Source organism: Odocoileus virginianus, chromosome 9 (assembly GCF_023699985.2).
Source record: "Odocoileus virginianus isolate 20LAN1187 ecotype Illinois chromosome 9, Ovbor_1.2, whole genome shotgun sequence".
In the NCBI taxonomy this organism is placed as follows: Eukaryota; Metazoa; Chordata; class Mammalia; order Artiodactyla; family Cervidae; genus Odocoileus; species Odocoileus virginianus.
The window spans coordinates 44,075,272-44,095,689 of record NC_069682.1 but is presented as its reverse complement, the minus strand read 5'-3'; positions in this window follow the sequence as shown (position 1 = coordinate 44,095,689).

Here is a 20,418-nt window from a genome sequence, read left to right as displayed (position 1 = left end):
ACAGGTTTAAAAAAAAAAAGACCCTTAAAAAGACACTGTCTCAACTGTGGTGTTAGCACCAGCCAGCTCTCTGTACAGTTGCTAGCTTGTAGTTTTCTAAGACTGAGTAAACTTCTTATTTTTAGAAAGTGGAGGTCTGGTTTGTAACTCTCCTTGTACTTAATTGGGTAAAAGTCTTTTCCACAAACCACCATCTATTTTGTGAACTTTGTTAGTCATCTTTTATTTGTTAAATTATGAACTGGTGTAAATTTGTACAGTTCATGTATATTGATTGTGGCAAAGTTGTACAGATTTCTATATTTTGGATGAGAAATTTTTCTTCTCTCTATAATAAATTGTTTCTTATCTTGGCATTTAAAAAAAAAAAAAAAGAATGAGGCCCTTTGGGGGTGGAGTCAAGATTGGCAGAGTAGGAGTGCATGGAGTTCATGTCCCCTCACAAGCATAGCAAGAATGCCTCAGAGCAATTCTAGCTGAGAACCTTTTCAACACTAGTGGGAACCTTGGACACCTAAGGGGATGGGAGGAAACCCCTGCATGACTGGGTAGGATTGGGAGGGAAGGAGAGTGGAAGAAAAGAGGAGGTGGGATGGGACTGGTACTCCTGAGGGGGACTTGGGGAGAAGAGAGATTCTTATACTCAGAGGGGCCCACTCATGGTGAGGGAATCAGCAGGAAGAGAGAGGGACCTTTAGGGCATTGGGGGATCAGAGGGGAACATGGTAGCCACTCTATAGAGTGGGATCTATGCACAGGGTCTGTGCCACAGCCTTGCACACCCCAGCTTGAGATGTGTGCCTCCTTGTGGAGAGAAGGGCTAAATGCCAGAGACTAGGGTTTGGAAGGTGGGCTCTTGGCAATGGGGAATTCACCTGGGGCAGCAGGAGGAAAGGGCTCCATGGCTGGGAAGTTTGGTGGAGGAAGCCCAGGCCACCAGGTCAGAGAGGTGCCATTGTTGAGTGGTTCACAAATGGTGAGGCCACCATTGTGACACATTTCCCTATCTGCTGCCCAGCCTCCTTGGGCAGTGGCAGAGGGACACACCTGAGCAGTCTCATCCCCTACCTGTTCAGGCCCCAGTGAGCCTGCTAGGGTCCAAAGTATGAACCCCACCTCTACCAAAGCCTCTATGGGCCAGGCAGGTCCTGGCAGCACAGACACCACTGCTGACAGGGCCTCCTCTAGCCACACGGATCCAGGAAGGTCGAGAGAGGACCCTCTGCAAGGTTTGTGCCCCAGCTGGCCTGCAAAGTCATGTGTGCAGTGTGCCAGCTTCAGGGTCAGATGCTGGTAAAAGAAAACACACAGAGGTGGGACTGACACAACAGGTCCAGAGACCTACCTAGAGGTCTTGGAGGCCCCCATGGGGAGGCTGGAGTTAGATATAGCTCACCATGGGGGCAATAACACTGATAGCAGAGATCAGTTCAATTCAGCTGCTCAGTCATGACCGACTCTTTGCAACCCCATGGACTGCAGCACGCCAGGCCTCCTTGTCCATCACCAACTCTCAGAGCTTGCTCAAACTCAGGTCCATTGAGTCAGTGATGCCATCCAACCATCTCATCCTCTGTCATCCCCTTCTCCTCCTGCCCCCAATCTCTCCCAGCATCAGGGTCTTTTCCAGTGAGTCAGTTCTTCGCAGCAGGTGGCCAAAATATTGGAACTTCAGCTTCAGTGTCAGTCCTTCCAATGAACATTCAGGACTGATTTCCTTTAGGATGGACTGGTTTGATGTCCTTGCAGTCCAAGGGACTCTCAAGAGTCTTCTCCAACACCACAGTTCAAAAGCATCAATTCTTCAGTGCTCAGCTTTCTTTATAGTCCAACGCTAACATCTATACATGATTACTGTCATCTATACATGACATCTAGCTTGGACTAGATGGACCTTTGTTGGCAAAGTAATGTCTCTGCTTTTAAATATGCTGTCTAGGTTGGTCATAGGTTTTCTTCCAAGGAACAAGCATCTTTTAAGCAGAGATACAAGTGCCTTTTATAGCAGAGATAGCATAGATACAAGGGAGTTATTTTTACTTTTTTTCACTCTTGTTTTTTGTTGCTGTTTCATTTTTATTTTTTCTAATACATTCATTTGTCTAATTTTATTTTGCATTTTATTCTTTGTCTTCTGCTCTTTTAATCTGTTGTCTATTTTTTGTTTTTATTTCATTTCATTGTTGCTTACTTGGTTTGGTTTATTTTGTTTGCTTGGATTTGCTTTTGTTTTCTGTGTTGGGTTATAGTTGTTTCTTTTCATTTGTTTTTGTTTGTTAAGCTTTGTTTTTATTATTTGCCTGGGGCTTTGTTTGTCTGTTTCTGCTTTTTTCTTTTTTTTAATTTCAGTTTTTTTGTTTGTTTGTTTCTGTTCTTTTCTGTTTGTTTGTTTCTGCTGTGCTATGCAGCTTATGGGGCCTTGGTTCTCAGTCTAGAAGTCAGGCCTGAGCCCCTGTTGTGGGAGTGCTTAGTCCAAGTCACTGGACTAACAGAGAAATTCACCCTTCAGGGAATATGAATCAGTGTGAGCTCTCCCAGAGGTCCTCATGTCAGCACCAAGTCCCAGCTCAGTCCAACTGTCTGAAAATGCCAATGCTGGACACCTCAGGCCAAACAAACAGCAAGACAGAAACAGTCCCACCCATTAAAAACATTGAGATAACAGAAAAATATGTTACAGAAGAAGGAGCAAAATAGAAGCCTACAAGACCAGATAAATGAAGAGCAAAATAAAAGCCTACAAGACCAGATAAATGAAGAGGAAATACGCAACCTACTTAAAAAAATTCAGAGTAATGATAGGAAAGATGATCCAAAGTCTCAGAAATAGAATGGTGGCATGGACAGGGAAAATACAAGAAATGTTTAACAAGGGCATAAAAAAACTAAAGAACAAATTAATGGTGATAAACAACACAATAATTGAAAAGAAAAATACCCTGGAGGAAATCAATAGCAGAATAACTGAGACAGAAGAATGAATATACTTGAGATGGAAGATAGAATGGTGGAAAGAAGTGCCAAGGAGTAGAATAAATTAAAAAGAATGAAAAGAAATTAGGAGGGTCCTAGAGACCTCTGGGGCAATATTAAACATACCAACATTCAAATTATGGGGGCTCCCAGAATAAGAGAAAGAGAAAGGATCTGAGAAAATATTTTAAGAGATTATAGTCAAAAACTTTCCTAAGATGGGAAAGGAAATAGCCACCCACATCCAGGACATGCAGAGTCCCATACAGCATAAACTCAAGAAAAAACATGCTGAGACACATTTTAATCAAAATAAAAATTAAATTCAAAGAAAAAATATTAAAAGTAGCAAGGGAAAAGCAGCAGAAACTTTGCAGGCCAGAAGAGAGTGTTAGGTGGAGAGGGAGGTGGGAGGGAGGATCGGGATCGGGAATACATGTAAATCCATGGCTAATTCATATCAGTATATGACGAAAACCACTACAATATTGTAAAGTAATTAGCCTCCAACTAATAAAAATAAATGAAAAAAAATAAATAAAGTGATGAAAGGGGAAAACTTAAAATCAAGATTACTCTACCCAGCAAGGATATCATTCAGATTCAACAGAGAAATCAAAAGTTTTACAGACATGGTCCAGTGGTTAGAATTCCACATTTTCACTGCCACGAGTGCGTGTTCAATCCTTGGTTGTGGAACTAAGATCCCACAACTGCAAATTGCACGGCATGGTTAAAAAAAAAAAAAAAGAGAAACCTTTACAGATAAGCAAAATCTAAGGGAATTGAGCACCACAAAAGAAGTTTTACAACAAATCCTAAAGGAACTTCTTTAGGCAAGAAACACAAGAGAAGAAAAGACTCACAAAAACAAACCCAAAACAATTAATCAAATGCTAATAGGAACATACATATCAATAATTATCTTAATATAAATGGATTAAATGCTCCTACCAAAAGACACAGACTGGCTGACTGGATACAGAAACAAGACCCGAATACATGCTTTCCATGGGAGACCCAGTTCAGCCCTAAGGACAATACAGACTGAAAGTGAGGGTACGGAAAAAGATATTCCATGCAAATGGAAATCAAAGGAATGCTGGAGTAGCAATATTCATATCAGATAAAATAGACTTTAAAATAAAGACTGTTGCAAGAGATAAAGAAAGATACTACACAATGATCAAGGGATCAATCCATGAAGAAGATATAGTAATTATAAGTATTTATATTGAGAAGCACCTCAGTACATAAGACAAATGCTAACAGCCATAAAAGGGGATGTTGACAGTAATGCAACAATAGTAAGGAACTTTAACACCCCACTTACACCAATGGGCAGATCATCCAGACAAAAAATAAGAAAACATAAGCTTTGAATGACACAATAGACCAGATCACTTAATTGATATTTATAGAACATTCCATCCAAAAGCAATGCAATGAATTTTCCATTCAAGTGCACATGGAACATTATTCAGGATAGATCACATCTTGGGTCACAAATCAAGCCCTGGTAAATTTAAGAAAATTGAAATTGTATCAAGCATCTTTTCCAGCCACAACACTATGACATAAGAAAGCAATTATGGGGGAAAAACTGTAAAAAACACAAACACCTGGAGGCTAAACAATGTGCTACTCAATAACCAAAGTATCACTGAAGAAATCAGAGAGAAATCTAAAAAATATATAGAAACAAATGACAAAAACAAAATGACCCCAAATCCTTGGGTTTCAGCAAAAACAGTTCTAAGACGGAGATTTATAGCAATAAAACCCTGCCTCAAGAAACAAGAAAAATCTCAAAAAAATAATCTAATCTTACACCTAAAGCAACTAAAAAGAAGAACAAAAAAAATCCCTAAAGTTAGTAGAAGGAAAGAAATCATAAAGATCAGAACAAAAATAAATGGAATAAAAATGAAGAAAATAGCAAAGATCAATGAAACTTTAAGCTGGTTGTTTGAGAAGATAAACAAAATTGATAAGCCTTTCACCAGACTCATCAAGAAAAAAAAAAGGAAAGGACTCAAATAAATAAAATTAGAAATGAAAAAGGAGAAGACACAACAAACACCCCAGAAATAAAAGATCATAAGAGATGACTACAGGCAAATAAATGCCAATAAAATAGATAATCTAGAAGAAATGAATAAATTTCTTGTATATAAATTTGTTATATAGAAAGATACAACCTTCCAAGACTGAACCAGGAAGAAATAGAAAATATAAACAAACCAATCACTAGTAATGAAATTGAAACAGTGATTGAAAATCTTTCAACAAAGGAAAGTCCCAGACCAGATGACTTCACAGGAAAATTCTATCAAACATTTAAAGAGGAGCTAACATCCATCTTTTTCAAACTTTTCTAAAAAGTTTCAGAAGAAGGAACACTCCCAAGCTCACCATCATCCTGATACCAAAACTAGACAAAGGTACCACAAAAAAAGAAAATTATAGACCAATATCACTGATGAACACATAGGCAAATATCTCCAACAAAATACTAGCAAATAGAATCTAACAGCACACTGAAAGGATCATATACCAAGATCAAGTGGGGTTTATCCCAGGAATGCAAGGATTCTTCACTATACACAAATCAATAAAATACATCATATTTATAAATTGAAGGATAAAAACCATATGATCATCTCAATAGATGCAGAAAAAGTTTTTGACATCTGTTTATGATAAAAACTCTCCAGAAAGTGGGGATAGAGTACGTTTACTCAACATGAAGTAAAGTGTTAGTTGCTCAGTCATGTCTGACTCTTTGTGACCCCATCGACAGTAGCCTGCCAGGCTCCTCTGGCCATGGGATATTCCAGGCAAGAATACTGGAGTAGGTTGTCACTTCCTTCTCTAGGGGAACTTCCTGACCTAGGAATCGAAGCTGGGTCTCCTGCACTGTAGGCAGATTCTTTACTGTTTGAGTCACCACATAATACCTCAACATGATAGAAGCCATATATAACAAACCTACAGCTAACATCATACTAAATGGTGAAAAGCAGAAAGCATTTCCTCTAGGATCAGGAACAAGACAAGGGTGTCCACTCTCAACACTATTATTCAACATAGTTTTGGAAGTCCTAGCCACAATAATCAGAGAAGAAAAAGAAATAAAAGGAATCCAAATTGGAAAAGAAGAAGTTAAACTGTCACTGCAGATGACATGATATTTTACATAGAAAATCCTAAAGATGCCACCAGAAAACTACTGGTGCTAATAAATGAATTTGGTAAGGCTGTAGGATACAAAATTAATGCACAGAAATCTCTTTCATTGCTATAAACTAACAATGAAAGATAAGAAAGAGAAATTAAGGAAACAATCCCATTTCCTCTGCAACAAAAAAATAAATAAAATGCCTAGGAATAAACCTACCAAGGAGGAAAAAAGACCTATACTCAGAAAACTATAAGATGCTGATGAAGACAATTAGAGATGACACAAACAGATGGAAGGATATATGTTCTTAGATTGGAAAAATCAATTTTGTGAAAATGACCATACTACTCAAAGCTATCCACAGATTCAATGTAATCCTTATCAAATGACTAATGGTATGGTTTTCACAGAATCAGAACAAAAAAATTTTTTATAATTTTTATGGAAACACAAAAGACCCCAAGTAACTAAAGTGATCTTGAGAAAGTAAAATGGAGCTGGAGTAATCAAGCTCCCTGATTTCAGATTATATTAGATGAAAGGAACAGGATGGAGAGCTCAGAGATAAACCCATGGATCTATGGTCACCCAATCTATGAAAAAGGAGGCAAGAATATACGATGGAGAAAAGACCATCTCTTCAATAAGTGGTACTGGAAAACTGGACAGCTTTAATGTGAAAGAATAAAATTAGAACATTTTCTAACACCATACACAAAAATAAATTCAAAATGGGTTAAAGACCTCAGTATAAGATCAGACACTATATTTGGGGAGGGGGGAAACCTCTTAGAGGAAAATATAGGCAGAACATTTGTTGACATAAATCACATCAAGATCTTTTCTGACTCATCTCTTAGAGTAATGAAAATAAAAACAAAAATAAACAAATGGGACCTAACTAAACTTAAAAGCTTTTGCATAGCAAAGAAAACCATAAACAAGATGGAAAGACAACCCTCCGAATGGGAGAAAACGTTTGCAAATGAAGCAATTGACAAGGGCTTAATCTCCAAAATATACAAACAGCTCATGCAACTCAACAACAAACAAGTAAACAAACAACCCAATAAAAAATGGGCAGAAGACCTAAAAAGACATTTCTTCAAAGAAGACACAGATGACCAAGAGGCACATGAAAATATGCTCAACATCACTAATTATTAGAAAACTACAAATCAAAACTACAGTGAGATATCACCTCACACTGGTCAGAATGGACATCATCAAAAAAGCTACAGACAATAAATACTGGAGAAGGAGTAGAGAAAAGGGAACCTTCCTACACTGTTGGTGAGAATGTAAATTGATACAGCTATGATGGAGAACAGTATGGAGGTTCCTTTAAAAACTAAAAATAGAACTATCATATGACCCAGATACACATATAATACCTCAGATATGCATAAATATACACATAAATAACACACACATAAATAACCTCAGATATGCAGATGACACCACCCTTATGACAGAAAGTGAAGAAAAACTAAAGAATCTCATGATGAAAGTGAAAGAGGAGACTGAAAAGTGGCTTAAAGCTCAACATTCAGAAAACTAAGATCATGGCATCTGATCCTATCACTTCATGGTAAATAGATGGGAAAACAGTGGAAACAGTGGCTGATTTTATTTTTTTGAGCTCCAAAATCACTGAAGATGGTGACTGTAGCCATGAAATTAAAAGATGCATGCTCCTTGGAAGAAAAGTTATGATTAACCTAGACAGCATATTAAAAAACAGAGACATTGCTTTGCCACAACGGTCTGTCTAGTCAAGGCTATGGTTTTTCCAGTAGTCATGTATGGATGTGAGAGTTGGACTATAAAGAAAGCTGAGCACCGAAGAATTGATGCTTTTGAACTGTGGTGTTGGAGAAGACTCTTGAGAGTCCCTTGGACTGCAAGGAGATCCAGCCAGTCCATCCTAAAGGAGATCAGTCCTGGGTGTTCATTGGAAGGACTGATGTTGAAGCTGAAACTCCAATATTTTGGCCACCTAATGTGAAGAGCTGACTCATTTGAAAAGACCCTGATGCTGGGAAAGATTGAAGGCAGGGGGAGAAGGGAACAACAGAGGATGAGATGGTTAGATGGCATCACCAACTCAATGGACATGAGTTTGGGTAAACTCCGGGAGTTGGTGATGGACAGGGAGGCCTGGCATGCTGTGGTTCATGGGGTTGCAAAGAGTAGGACACGACCAGCGACTGAACTGACTGATTACCCAGCAACCCCACTCCTGGGCATATCCCTGGAGAAAACCATAATTCCAAAAGATACACGCACCCCAATGTTCATTACAGCAATATTTACACTAGCCAGGACATGAGAGCCACTTAAATGTCCACCAACAGAGGATTGGATAAAGAAGGCATGGTACATATAAACAATGACGTATTACCTAGCCTTAAAAAGGAACAGAATTATCCCATCTGCAGAGATGTGGATGGGCTTAGAGATGGTCAAACAAAGTAAGTCAGAAAGAGAAAAACAATTAACATATTTTAATACTTATGTAATGACTCTAGAGACTCTGTGTGTGGGTCAAGAAGTAACAGTTAGAACACTGTTTGGATTGATTCAGGATTGAGAAAGGAGTACAACAGGGCTGTCTGTTGTCACTCTATTTAACCTATACACTGAGCACATGAGAAATGATGGTTTGGATCAAGCACAAGCTGGAATCAAGATTGCCCAGAGAAACACCAACAATCTCAGATATGTGAATGATACCATTCTAATGGCAGAAAGCAAAGAGGAACTAAAGAGCCTCTTGATGAGGGTGAAGAAGGAGAGTGAAAGAGCCAGATTAAAGCTAAATATTAAAAAAATGAAGATCATTTTTCTGGACCCAGTACTTCATGGCAAATGGAAGGGGAAAAGGTGGAAGTAGTGACAGATTTCCTCTTCTTAGGCTCTAAAATCACTGCAGATGGTGACTGCAGCCATGAAATCAGAAGACAATTGCTTCTTGGCTAGAAAGCTATGACAAACCTAGACAGTGTGTTGGAAAGCAGAGACATTACTCTGCCAACAAATGCCTGTATAGTCAAAGGTCATGGTCTTCTCAGTGGTCACATATGGTTGTGAGAGCTGGACTGTAAAGAAGACAGAGTGCCAAAGAATCAATGCCTTTGAACTGTGGTTCTGGAGAAGACTCCTGAGAGTCCCTAGGACAGCAAAGAGATCAAGCTAGTCAATCCTAAAGGAAATCAACCCTGAATATTCATTGGAAGGACTGATGCTGATGCTAAAGCTGAAGCTCCAGTATTTTGGTCCACCTGATGTGAACAGCCAACTTATTGGAAAAGTCCTTGATGTTGGGAAAGATTGAGGGCAGAAGGGGAAGAGTGTGTCAGAGCATGAGATGGCTGGATGGCATCACCGATGCAATGGACATGAACTTGGGCAAACTTTGGGAGATGGTAAGGGACAGGGAGGCCTGGTATGCTGCAGTCCATGGGGTCTCAAAGAGTTGGACATGACTGGGTGACTGAACAACAATAGACTCTAGAGAAATAGTACAGATGAACCTATTTGGGAAGCAGAAATAGAGACACAGAGGTAGAGAACAAACATATGGACACCAAGAGGGAAAAAGGGAGTGGGATGAATTGGAAGACTAGGATTCATATATATATATTATGTATTAATATAAAATAGATAATAAGAACCTACTGTATAGTACAGGAAACTCTGCTCAATGCTCTATGTTGACCTAAATGGAAAGGAAATCCAGAAATGAAGTGATGTATGTATACATATAGCTGGTTCACTTTGCTGTACAGTAGAAACAAACACATCACTGTAAAGCATATTGTAAAGCAGCTATTGTTGTTCAGTTGCTCAGTTGTGTCTGACTTTTTGCAACCCCATGAAATGCATGCAGCACAAAAGGCTTCCCTGTCCTTCACTCAAACTCAGCTTCCCTGTCCTTTGCTCAAACTCATGTCCACTGAGTCAATGATGCCATCCGACCACCTCTTTCTCTGTTGTCCCCTTTCCCCCCTTGCCCTCAATCTTTCCCAGCATCAGGGTCTTTTCCAATGAGTTAGCTCTTTGCATCAGGTGGCCAAAGTATTGGAGCTTCAGTTTCAGCATCAGCCCTTCCAATGAATATTCAATATCAATTTCCTTTAGAATTGACTGGTTCTTAATTTCCTTTAGAACTGACTGGTTCTAACTTCCTTTAGAACTGACAGACTCTAAAGAGTCTGTCCAACAGACTCGCAAGGGTCTTCTCCAGCAACACAATTCAAAGGCATCACTTCTTCAGCACTCTGCCTTCTTTATGGTCCAACTCTGACTTCTATACATGACTACTGAAAAAACCATAAGTTTGACTATCCAGACCTTTGTCGGCAAAGTTGATGTCTTTACTTTCCAACACACTATCTAGGTTTGTCATAGCTTTTCTTCCAATGAGAAAGCGTCTTTTAATTTCATGGCTACAGCCACCATCTGCAGTGATTTTGGAGCCCAAGAAAATAAAGTCCCTTACTGTTTCCATTGTTTCCCCATCTATTTGCCATGAAGTGATTGGACTGGATGCCATGATCTTAGTTGTTTGAATGTTGAGTTTTAAGACAGCTTTTTCATTGTCCTCTTTCTTCCACATCAAGAGGCTCTTTAGTTCTTCTTTGCTTTATTCCATTAGGGTGATGTCATCTGCATATCTGAGGTTACTGATATTTCTCCCAGCAATCTTGATTCCAGCTTGAGGTTCATCCATCCTGGTATTTCGCATGATGTACTCTGCATATGAGTTATATAAGCAGGGTGACAATATACAACCTTGACATACTCCATTCCCAATTTTGAACCCGTCCGTTGTTCCAAAAGCAACTATACTCCAATAAAAAAAATTTTTTTTCTAAAGCTCTTTTCTGTTTCTCTTAAAAAATCAAAGTTATACGTTCACATGGAACCAATGAATGAAGTGTGAAAAACCTAAGGGATTTTATTTCAGAAAACAGCAACTCTGTACCTCTTTTCTCATTTCCCCTCAGAAGCCATTTTATGCTATCTGCCTCAGTGGTTTGGGCAGGGGGCTTTGGCAAATTATCCCTTGTTCTGTGAACCCTTAGGTTTATTCATGATTCCTCCACTGGTCATTTGTTGCAACAAGTTATTGATCACAGTCTGACATTTCACCCAATTTTCTATATGCATACTGTATCATGGGCTTCCCAGGTGGTGCTAGCAGTAAAGAACACACCTGCTAATGCAGGAGAAGTAAGAGACATGTGTTCGATACTTGAGTCTGGAAGATCCCCTGGGGAAAGGCATGGCAACCCACTCCAGTATTCTTGCCTGGAGAATCCCGAGGACAGAGGAGCCTGGAGGGCTACAGTCCAAAGAGTCACACAGAGCTGGACGTGACCGAAGCAACTTAGCAAGCATGCGTACCATTTCATAGTGCAGACTGGTCTGTGGCCTGTTAGGAACCCAGCTACACAGCAGAAGGTTAGTGGGTTAGTGAGTGAAGCTTAATCTGTATTTATAGCTGCTCCCCATTGCTCCACCTGAGTTCCAACTCCTGTCAGATCAGCAGCGGCATTAGATTCTCATAGGAACTTGAACGCTGCTACTAATATGAACTGTGCATGTGAGGGATCTATGTCACTTGTTCCTTATGGGAATCTAATGCCTTAAAATGATCTGAGGTGGAGCTGAGGCAGTGATGCTGGTGCTGGGGAGTGCCTGCAAAAGCAGATTATCTTTAACAGGGAGGTTTTATTGGACAGAGACCAAAATAAATCAAATGCTTGCAGACTCATATCAAAGCCCTGTCAATGACACATTGGCACATGACAATTAAGTTACATCCAGTGGGAAGCTTTAAGTCAGAATCTGACACCTATTTTAGTCCATGTGTGCCCCACCTATTATTTTATTTACCACTTCCATCCGTGCCTCTTTACTGCAGTGCATATTTGTGTCAGTCACAGTTTTGGTAAGGCCACAAACTAATACTAGCCAAATGAATAAAAATTGAATGTTACTGGGGAGTTTCTTTGAAAAGTAATAATAATAGGAAAAAAGTGCACAACAAATGTAATGCCCTTGAATCATCTCCAAACCATCCTCCCACCCCAGTCTGTGGAAAAATAATCTTCCACGGAACGAACGGGTCCCTGGTGCCAAAATGGTTGGAAAACGCTGTCACAGTGGATTAAATGAGACTAATTTTCACTTACATTGTTGATTTTCTTAGGAATTGATATTCTTTTTGTTAAAATGCTGATAAGATACATCTTGACCTTTGGAAAGTTAGAATGATTGACTCACTTCACTTTATTGAAAAGTAGGAAATGATTCTTCCTTTATAATAAGGGGGGAAAGGAAGGCAGTCAGGTTGTTATGGCTCTCACATTTCCATTTTCTGCCAGGTCTGACTATAATTTGCATTCTTTCACTCTGAATTTTGACTTGTAGCCACATTACTACTCTAAGTTCCTGTCTCTTTAGGCTGATACCAGATGACTTAGAACAGTTTTTCTCACACTTCAATGTGGGAAAGACCCATATTATTTCTGAAAATTTTTATTTCATGGCATCTCATTTGTTTAATGGAGCAGGAAATGGCAACACACTCCAGTGTTCTTGCCTGGAAAGTTCCATGGAGAGAGGAACCTGGCAGGCTACATACAGTCCATGGGGGTCACAAAGAGTCGGACATGACTGAGTGACTGAGTACACACATATATTTGTTTCAACTTAAGAAAACGGACAATTGATAGATAAAAAGTCTAATTGAGAAATGCACCTAAGTGAGGTTTGCTCTATCTGTACTTTTTAGTATCATGAAATTTAAAAAAGGTATGATTTTACATATTTCAACTTAAGGCATGGCAGAAGCTTGTCATAGGTCCTCTTACCTGTGAATAATTCAGGAACTTTAGTTTCAAAGACAAGAGGTGAAAAGTGCTAAGAGGCACAGTAAGCGAACCTCTTATGAAATGTTGTGAGGGACCTAGGTTGTGCACTCCTTGTGAGAATCTAATGCCTTAAAATAATTGAGGTGGAGATGAAACAGTGATGCTAGTGCTAGGGAGTGGCTGCAAATACAGACTATCATTAGCAGGGAAGTCTGATTGCACAGAGACCAAAATAAATCACTTGCTTGTAGACTCATATCAAAACCCTATCAGTAAGTGGCACATGACAATTAAGCTGCATTTGGTGGCAGGCTTTAAGTCAGAATCTTATACTTATCTGACACAATAAGAGTCTTTCTCTTCAGTTTCCCTCTCTACAGGGCCTAGCTCAGATTGACTTCTCTCTTCTTTGTACAGCATAGAACACATCTAAGATACTCAGCATTGTGGAATTATTTCATAAATTAGGGTTGTAGTCATGTTTTGGAAAAACATATTTCATTCTTTTGTGACCTCATCAATCTTTTCTAGTTTCAGATTTTTTTTTTTAATTATATGTGACTGCTGAGAACATTCCTCTTTTTGTGTCCATGCATTATCTCTCTCTTCTTACCATCTCAGGATGATTGTGAATCCTTAAGGTCAAGAACAAAACACCTCTATGCCTCTTCCAACAGCACTGAGGGTTGCACAAGCCCCCACTGAGTATTTGCTGATGGGTCAACAATGATTTATTATTTATATGTTAGGATGAAACACATGCACATATATAAAAAAAAAGATGTGCATGTATGTATTTTTTTCCCCTTAAAAAGAAGGAAAATCTCTGCTTCTCACCAGGAAGCAGAGCAAGTGTTTTGTGCACCTTGTTGCTGTTGTCTAGTTGCTAAGTGGTATCCAACTCTTTTTGACCCTGTGAACTGTAGCACACCAGGCTTCCCTCTTCTTTACTATCTCTTGGAGTTTGCTCAAACTCAAGTCCATTGAATTGGTGATGCCATCCAACCATCTCATCCTCTGTTGACTCTTTTCCTCCTGCCTTTAATTTTTCCCAGCATCAAGGTCTTTTCCAATGAGTTGACTCTTTGGATCAGGCGGCCAAAGTATTAGAGCTTCAGCTTCAGCATCAATCCTTCCAATGAATATTCAGGCTTGATTTCCTTTAGGATTGACTGGTTTGATATCCGTGCTGTCCAAGTGACTCTCAAGAATCTTCTCCAGCACCAGTTTGAAGGCATTTCTTCAGCTCTCAGCCTTTTCTTTGTCCAGCTCTCACATCTGTACATGACTATAGGAAAAACCATAGCTTTTGACTATATGTACTTTTGTTGGCAAAGTCATATCTCTGCTCTTGAATACATTGTCTATGCTTGTCACAGGTTTTCTTCCAAGGAGTAAGCATCTTTTAATTCCATGGCTGCAGTCACCATCTGCAGTGATTTTTGAGCCCCCCAAGATAAAATCTCTCACTATTTCCATTTTTTCCCCATCTATTTGCCATGAAGATATGGGACCAGATGCCATGATCTTCGTCTTATGGATGTTGAGTTTTAAGCCAGCCTTTTCACTCTTCTCTTTCACCTTCATCAAGAGGCTCTTTGATTCCTCTTCACTTTCTGCCATAAGGGTGGTGTCATCTGCATATTTGAGGTTATTGATATTTTTCCCAGAAATTTTGATTCCAGCTGTGCTTCATTCAATCTGGCATTTCACATAATGTACTCTGCATATAAGTTAAACAAGCAGGGTGACAACATGCAGCCTTGATGTACTTCTTTCTCAGTTTTGAAACAGACTGTTGTTCCATGTCTGGTTCTAACTGTTGTTTCTTGATCTGCATACCGGTTTCACAGGAGACAGGTAAGGTGTTCTGGTATCCTCATCTCTTTAAGAATTTCCCACAGTTTGTTGTGATCCACATACTCAAAGGTTTTAGTGTAGGCAATGAAGCAGAAGTAGATGTTTTTCTGGAATTCCCTTGCTTTATCTATGATCCAGTAGATGCTGGCAATTTGATCTCTGGTTCCTCTGCCTTTTCTAAATCCAGCTTGTACATCTGGAAAGTCTTGGTTCACATACTGTTGAAGCCTAGCTTGAAAGCTTTTGAGCATTACCTTGCTAGCCTGTGTAATGAGTGCAATTATTATGGTAATTTGAATATTCTTTGGCATTGTCCTTCTTTAGGATTGAAATGAAAACTGACCTCTTCCAGTCCTGTGGCCACTGCTGAGTTTTCCAAATTTGCTGGCATATTGAGTGCAGCACTTTCACAGCATCATCTTTTAGGATTTGAAATAGCTCAGCTGGGATTCTAGCACCTCCACTAGCTCTGTTCTTAGTGATGCTTCCTAAGGCCCACTTGACTTCACATTCCAGGATGTCTGACTCTAGGTGAGTGATCACACCATCGTGGTTATCCGGGTCATTAAGATCTTTTTTATATAGTTCTTCTGTGTATTCTTGCCACCGCTTCTTAATATCTTCTGTGTCTGTCAAGCCCATACTGTTTCTACTCTTTATTGGGCCCATTTTCATTTGTCCTTTATCATGCCCATCTTTGCATGAAATGTCCCCTTGGTATCTCAAATTTTCTTGAAGAGATCTCTAGTCTTTCCCTTTCTATTGTTTTCCTCTATTTCTTTGCATTGTTCACTTAAAAAAACTTTCTTATCTCTCCTTGCTATTCTTTTAACCCTCCATTCAGATGGGTATATATTTCCTTTCCTATTTTCTTCTTCTTCTCTTCTTTTCTCAGCTATTTGTACAGCCTCCTCAGACAACCATTTTGCCTCTTTGCATTTATTTTTTCTTGGGGATGGTTTTGGTCACATACAATGCTATGAATCTCTGTCCATAGTTCTTCAGGCTTTCTATCAGATCTAATCCCGTGAATCTATCTGTCACTTCTACTGTATCATCATAAGAGATTTGATACAGGTCATACCTGAATGGCTTAATGGTTTTCCCCTACTTTCTTCTATTTGAGCCTGAATTTTGCAATAAGGAGTTTACGATCTGGGCCACAGTCAGCTCCCGGTCTTGTTTTTTGCTGACTGAATAGAGCATCTCCATCTTTGGCTACAAAGATTATAATCAGCCTGATTTCTGTATTGACCATCTGGTGATGCCCACAAGTAGAGTCATCTCTTGTGTTGTTGGAAGAGAGTGTTTGCTATGGCCAGTGTATTCTCTTGGCAAAATTCTGTTAACCTTTGCCTGGCTTCATTTTGTACTCCAAGGCCAAACTTGCCTGATATGCCAAGTTATCTCTTGACTTCCTACTTTTGCATTCCAATTTTCTGTGATGAAAAAGATTTTTTTTTTTTTTCGGCGATAGTTCTAGAAGGTCTTGTAGGTCTTATTAGAACAGTTCAGTTTCAACTTCTTTGGTTGGGGCCTAGACTTGGATTACTGTGATGTTGAATGGTTTGCCTTGAAAACAGAGGTCATTCTATCATTTTTGAGATTGCACCCAAGTACTGCATTTTGGAGTCTTTTGTTGACTATGAGGGCTACTCCATTTCTTCTAAAGAATTCTTTCCCAGAGTAGTAGATATAATGGTTATCTGAATTAAATTCGCCCATTTTTGTCCATTTTAGTTCACTGGTTCCTAAAATGTCAGCATTCGCTCTTGCCATCTCCTCTTTGATCACTTCCAATTTACCTTGATGCACGCACCCAACATTCCAGGCTCCTATGCAATATTGTTCTTTACAGCATCAGACTTTACTTCCACCACCAGACACATCCACAACTGGGCATTGTTTCCACTTTTCCTCAGCCTCTTCATTCCTTCTGTAGCTATTTCTCCACTCTTCTCCAGTAGCATATTGGACACCTACTGACCCGGGGGAATCATCTTTCAGTGTCATGTCTTTTTTGCGTTTTCATACTGTTCGTGGGGTTCTCAAGGCAAGAATGCTGAAGTGGCTTGCCATTCCTTTCTCCAGTGGATCATATTTTGTCAGAACTCTCCATGGTGACCCGTTAGTCTTGGGTGGACCTACATGGCATGGCTTATAGTTTCTTTGAGTTAGGCAAGGCTGTGATCCATGTTTGAATGTCATTTACTTTACAACATAATGAGGAAGCTCTGGGCCAGGTCAAAGACCTGTCCATCTACCTAAAGAGCCACAAGAGTAGAGAGTAGGAGGTGACTTGCCACAACTAGAACATTCTGGAAGCTCTAAGTTTGTGGACCCCCTTCTTGCCTTGCAACCTTAAAGTTTCATGTCTTTGCCTACTCAGTCATATCTGGGAGGGCTTCTGGCTCTCTGTTTGCATTGTTGCCATCACTTGTGATGGGTTTCAGCTCTATCTTTATTGATGCTCAACTGGCAGACTTTTGAGTACCTGGAAATTTTGAGCCCAGCTGTGAGCCACGAGGACTGGTAAATTGAAGACAGCCATCATCCATCATCAGAAGTATAGGATAAGACACTGTCCTTCCCCTTAAAATAAAAGTCCCATGTCAACCTCAGGGACCTCTGGGACAATGTGAAATGCCCCAACATTCAAATCATAGGAGTCCCAGAAGAAGAAGACAAAAAGAAAGGCCATGAGAAAATACTCAAGGAGATAATAGCTGAAAACTTCCCTAAAATGGGGAAGGAAATAGCCACCCAAGTCCAAGAAACCCAGAGAGTCCCAAACAGGATAAACCCAAGACGAAACAGCCCAAGACACATATTAATGAAATTAACCAAGATCAAACACAAAGAACAAATATTAAAAGCAGCAAGGGAGAAACAACAAATAACACACAAAGGGATTCCCATAAGGATAACAGCTGATCTATCAATAGAAACCCTCCAGGCCAGAAGGGAATGGCAGGACATACTTAAAGTAATGAAAGAGAATAACCTACAACCTAGATTACTGTACCCAGAAAGGATCTCATTCAGATATGAAGGAGAATTCAAAAGCAAAAGCTGAGAGAATTCAGCACCACCAAACCAGCTCTTCAACAAATGCTCAAGGATCTTCTCTAGACAGGAAACGCAGAAAGGTGGTATGAACGTGAACCCAAAACAACAAAGTAAATGACAACGGGACCACACCTATCAATAATTACCTTAAATGTAAATGGGTTGAATGCCCCAACCAAAAGATAAAGACTGGCTGAATGGATACAAAAACAAGACCCCTATATATGCTGTCTACAAGAGACCCACTTCAAAACAAGAGACACATACAGACTAAAAGTGAAGGGCTGGAAAAAAATATTTCATGCAAATGGAGAACAAAAGAAAGCAGGAGTTGCAATACTTATATCAGATAAAATAGACTTTCAAATAAAGGCTGTGAAAAGAGATAAAGAAGGACACTACATAATGATCAAAGGATCAATCCAAGAAGAAGATATAACAATTATAAATATATATGCACCCAACATAGGAGCACCGCAATATGTAAGGCAAATACTAACGAGTATGAAAGAGGAAATTAATAGTAACACAATAATAGTGGGAGACTTTAATACCCCACTCACAACTATGGATAGATCAACTAAACATAAAATTAACCAAGGAAACACAAACTTTAAAGGACACAATGGATCAGCTAGACCTAATTGGTATCTATAGGACATTTCACCCCAAAACAATCAACTTCACCTTTTTCTCAAGTGCACACAGAACCTTCTCCAGAATAGATCACATCCTGGGCCATAAATCTAGCCATGGAAAATTCAAAAAAATTGAAATCATTCCAGTCATCATTTTCGACCACAGTGTAGTAAGATTAGATCTCAATTACAGGAAAAAAAAATTGTTAAAAATTCAAACATATGGAGGCTAAATAACACGCTTCTGAATAACCAACAAATCATAGAAAAAATCAAAAAAGAAATCAAAATATGCATAGAAATGAATGAAAATGAAAACACAACAACCCAAAACCTATGGGACACTGTAAAAGCAGTGCTAAGGGGAAGATGCATAGCATTACAGGCTTACCTCAAGAAACAAGAAAAAAGTCAAATAAATAACCTAACTCTACACCTAAAGAAACTAGAGAAGGAAGAAATGAAGAACCCCAGGTTTAGTAGAAGGAAAGAAATCTTAAAAATTAGGGCAGAAATAAATGCAAAAGAAACTAAAGAGATCATAGCAAAAATCAACAAAGCTAAAAGCTGGTTCTTTGAAAAAATAAACAAAATTGACAAACCATTAGCAAGACTCATTAAGAAACAAAGAGAGAAGAACCAAATTAACAAAATTAGAAATGAAAATGGAGAGATCACAACAGACAACACTGAAATACAAAGGATCATAAGAGACTACTACCAGCAGCTCTATGCCAATAAAATGGACAACTTGGATGAAATGGACAAATTCTTAGAAAAGTATAATTTTCCAAAACTGAACCAGGAAGAAATAGAAGATCTTAACAGAGCCATCACAAGCAAGGAAATCGAAACTGTAATCAGAAATCTTCCAGCAAACAAAAGCCCAGGACCAGATGGCTTCACAGCTGAATTCTACTAAAAATTTAGAGAAGAGCTAACACCTATCTTACTCAAACTCTTCCAGAAAATTGCAGAAGGTAAACTTCCAAACTCATTCTATGAGGCCACCATCACCCTAATTCCAAAACCAGACAAAGATGCCACAAAAAAAGAAAACTACAGGCCAATATCACTGATGAACATAGATGCAAAAATCCTTAACAAAATTCTAGCAAAGAGAATCCAACAACATATTAAAAAAATCATACACCATGACCAAGTGGGTTTTATCCCAGGAATGCAAGGATTCTTTAATATCCACAAATCAATCAATGTAATACACTACATTAACAAATTGAAAGATAAAAACCATATGATTATCTCAATAGATGCAGGAAAAGCCTTTGACAAAATTCAACACCCATTTATGATTAAAACTCTGCAGAAAGCAGGAATAGAAGGAACATACCTCAACATAATAAAAGCTATATACGACAAACCCACAGCAAGCATCACCCTCAATGGTGAAAAATTGAAAGCATTTCCCCTGAAATCAGGAACAAGACAAGGGTGCCCACTCTCACCACTACTATTCAACATAGTTTTGGAGGTTTTGCCCACAGCAATCAGAACAGAAAAAGAAGTAAAAGGAATCCAGATAGGAAAAGAAGAAGTGAAACTCTCTTTTGCAGATGACATGATCCTCTACATAGAAAACCCTAAAGACTCTACCAGAAAATTACTAGAGCTAATCAACGAATATAGTTAAGTTGCAGGATATAAAATTAACACACAGAAATCCCTTGCATTCCTATACACTAACAATGAGAAAACAGAAAGAGAAATTAAGGAAACAATACCATTCACCATTGCAACAAAAAGAATAAAATACTTAGGAGTATATCTAACTAAAGAAACAAAAGACCTA